Genomic DNA, 3,814 nt, shown 5'->3' on the forward strand with positions numbered 1-3,814 from the left:
ACCCAATACATTTTGGAAAGCACATTAAAACACTGAAAACCCTTTAAATGCCCATAAAACAGATTCATAGACATTTTATAGCACACCCTATCTGTTGTGTCACAGCAAGTATGCAATGAATATATATCATATTCGAATATATAGCACCATAACTGATTTATTTACTCTGTAAACAGCCTTGTTTTCAACTGCATGTTTCATTAGAGCAACTGAGATACTACAACACTACAGTAACCCTGACATTACACAAGATTGTAAGTACGAGTCATATCCCACACCATATCCATCCCTCTGAATATAAAAAGAATTTAAAGATTACTTATTCAAACTGGCCATGATGGGTCTACTGGTCTGCTTTTTCTCCGTTTGTGTTTAAATGCCCCCAGTGACAATTCTGAGTCCCACTTTGTATCATGTGCAGAAACCTACCCGAAACCAAACTTCTTTGCAGAAATTGCATGCCATTTTGGCCAGACAGCCATACATCCCAAGGACTCCACTGACCAGCTGCATTGCTGTGCTCCACTGTGAAGAAGAAAGGGAGTCGTGAAGGCTCAGCAGCCTGAACACAGTACATGAGCTGACAGCCTTTACCGTATACTCAGCCAGAAAACTTTCAGATCCATACAGTGAACAAACCATCTCACAGGCCTCCAGGATAATGTAGATATACTACTCTTTTTCTAAACAATCTACTCTGTATGTTACACTGCATTTGATGTTCATTTTACGCACAGCATTGTGATGTATTTTGGATTTTGTGTTCTAGTAACTGATGTATCATAGTATACTTGGTTTCTGTTGCCTCGTCAGGTTGCACATGTTAACTTGTGGTAAGGCTTGAGTATTAAGGCATAGTATTATGCTCACACTGACTGTTCTGGGAGTGTTGTTATCCTGCTCTGAGACTGTTGCTCATTTAACTGAACAGATACACTAATGTTATATTGTGATGGAAATTGATCTGGATAAGAGTGTCTGCGAAATGCATGTAATGCAATGTAATGCAATATTCTTATAAATATTAAATACATGCATACCTTATGATTTGGACACCTTGAAAAAGGTGATATGTTGTCATTAGTGGTGGAGTTTGTAGAAATTGTAGAAGCAGAACTGTGGAATGCAGACGCTGATGTTCTAGTACCACTGGTGGAAACAGAACTGGTAGATATCAATGGTGATGTTGCGATGCCAGTGGTAGAAACAGAACTGGTAGATGCCGATGCTGATGTTGTAGTTCCACTGGTGGAAACAGAACTGGTAGATACTGCTGCTGATGTTGCAATACCAGTGGTGGAAGCAGAACTGGTAGATGTCAATGCTGATGTTGTAGTACCGCTGGTGGACACAGACCTGGTGGATACCAATGCTGATGTTGCAATGCCGGGGGTGGACCCAGACCCGGTAGATGTTGATGCTGATGTTGTTGAAGTGCTAGCAGGGGCAGAGGTGGTGGGTAGAGGAGTAACGGGCTCTGCAACCCAGAATACTTCTAGTTTCTGAATAAATGTGGCTCTGAAAAAAATGTTCAGAGGCAAAATTTTGGTTTTTAGATCACTAAAATTAAGTCTGCTTACCAGCACTTTAAAACTGTGCACTGACATGGCATTTAAAAATAATATTCAATAACATATATCACTCAAAATTATGTAAATATTGGCAATGATGAATGTTGAATTTAAAAATAAAGCAGCAATCAGAAGAGCATAAGCCCTATTACATATAAGCCTGTATAGCCTAATTGTATCTGAATTAACCCTATAACCAATTTTCATTTGGTAATTAGATTATTAGTAGATTATTAAAGAAAAAAATAGATTATTAAAGAACCTGAATGTGTAATGTCCATCCATTGAGGGTTTCCATTTGACACTGATTTCTTTCTTGTTAATGTTGCGTGTTTGGCTAACAGCTGAACCCTTGAGGGAGGGGTATCAGTCTTATTAGTTACAACAGGACTGAAAATATTAAAGACAATCAAGGCAAAGATGTTTTCAAATGATCATACATACTGACACTCCGTTGCAATCTAGGAGCCGAGTCTCAGAAGTATCTATTAAAGTGAAAGTGCCGGCGTCATTTCCATTTTGGTCTGAGGCCTTCAACAGAAAACCTCTGAATTCATCAGGATTGCCCCTAAGTGTCACTGTACCAAGAAAAAAAAAAGACGTAAACGTACGCAGGACTTAAAAGCAATCTCTACAGTTTGTACTAGTTGACATTGCAAATCTAAACGGAGACAATATTTCAGTTCAGTTATGTCAGCAAACCAATACAGCACATTGTATACATTTTTCTGAAATAAATTAATTTTAAGGAAATCTTTCTTTCCACACAATGATTATAGCATCAAAACATCCTGGTGTCTCTTGGCAATATTAGTCAAGCTTCACATGGCATAAGAGATCTTAAATAAAAATGCAAAAATCTTACCAAATCCTGTTGTATCAATCTAATTGCAGATACACAGAAATTACTATGATAAGGCATATGCAACTGTGTTGCATTCTGTAACATTTATACATTCAGACTGTTCGCCGCTTTTCAAAAATAAAAAGATAAATAGAAGTTGATTCCTTAAACACAGAAACTGAATGTAGTGCTCGGCTTGTCTTGTGATATTTACCTGTGATTTCTGCCCTGTTGGAGCCGGAGACATCATATCTTTTAGGATCGATTACATATGGTGGCTGACCAGTTTGAGGTGAGAAGCCAAAATGATCGGGCTTCATGGAATCACAGGCCATTGTAACCAAACCATTAGAAAAGGACACAGTGACTTTAAATGAATTTGCCGCAGTCAGAACAAGGAAAACAAACCGTAATTTGTTCATCTGCAAAACAGGGACATTGTTATAATTGAGACATCAGTGGAGATGCTTCCACATATAGATCACTAAACGTGCGATTTATTGCAAAAAAGAATATAGCAGACAAGTGAGCAGCAATTCTTAAAAGAAAAAATATATGTGAAGTAAAAAATGAGTATTTATAGCAAAATCATCTCTACAGTTGCCAACAGATGTGCGAAATCTAGAGTTGCGTTTTTGAAATGACGTTACAGCATTGAATGCCTCTTCCTCAAACAGATCACAATACAGCAGGGTTAACCTTTTTTATGTTAAACAGAGTTAAGCATTCTGCACTGTGTTCTAAAATTATTGTATTTCACTTATATTCTCACCAATGTACACTTTCTAGTTAACAGAGCCAAGAGTACTTCAAATCTCTCACGATTTTACGAATATGCCGATAGCCGCGTTGAACAGTTATAGTTGTTTGATTATCAGATTCAATAACATTCTTGTCGAAGGCAACAACAAGATGCCATCAAGATTTTACACATACAGATTAAATTGATGTAACACATAATATATATATATATATATATATGGAATGAAAACGACCACAAGTACTATCCTGTAAGTATGTTAAAACTAAAAGACGGATACGTACCTTTCCAAGCACGACGAAACGACTCGCTCAAGGTTGGAACTCATACATGTAAACTCAAGGAAGTTAAAAATGCTTAACAACGGTACCACCCTCTGAATGACCAATAGTCTATTCTATTGGAAACCTGCTGAGACAAGGGCGTTGATTAAAAATAGACTGAGATTGCCAAGATTTTCTTGAATTAAATATGCCTTCTACAGGATGCAAAGATATACTTAAAATGTATTATACTAGAGAGAGTCGTTAGAGATCTGTCATCAAGCTCCAAGGCACACATCTCTGATTACAACGTCTTGTAGTCATTTATAATAAAGAACGACAAGAATAATAACACCTGAAAATTACAATCTTGATT

The 3,814-nt window shown here is 37.1% G+C and overlaps 1 long non-coding RNA gene across 1 annotated transcript; it reads right to left on the reverse strand.

The window, feature by feature from the left end:
* Positions 1-1,401: 1,401 nt before the first annotated feature.
* Positions 1,402-2,829, reverse strand: LOC118796518. Its single transcript, XR_005005895.1, has 4 exons — positions 2,630-2,829; positions 2,016-2,149; positions 1,834-1,922; positions 1,402-1,518 (listed from the first exon to the last, which is right to left on the reverse strand). It is a non-coding gene; the product is annotated as an uncharacterized LOC118796518 (long non-coding RNA).
* Between the last annotated feature and the right edge of the window lie 985 nt (positions 2,830-3,814).

Source organism: Megalops cyprinoides, chromosome 2, assembly GCF_013368585.1.
Source record: "Megalops cyprinoides isolate fMegCyp1 chromosome 2, fMegCyp1.pri, whole genome shotgun sequence".
In the NCBI taxonomy this organism is placed as follows: domain Eukaryota; kingdom Metazoa; phylum Chordata; class Actinopteri; order Elopiformes; family Megalopidae; genus Megalops; species Megalops cyprinoides.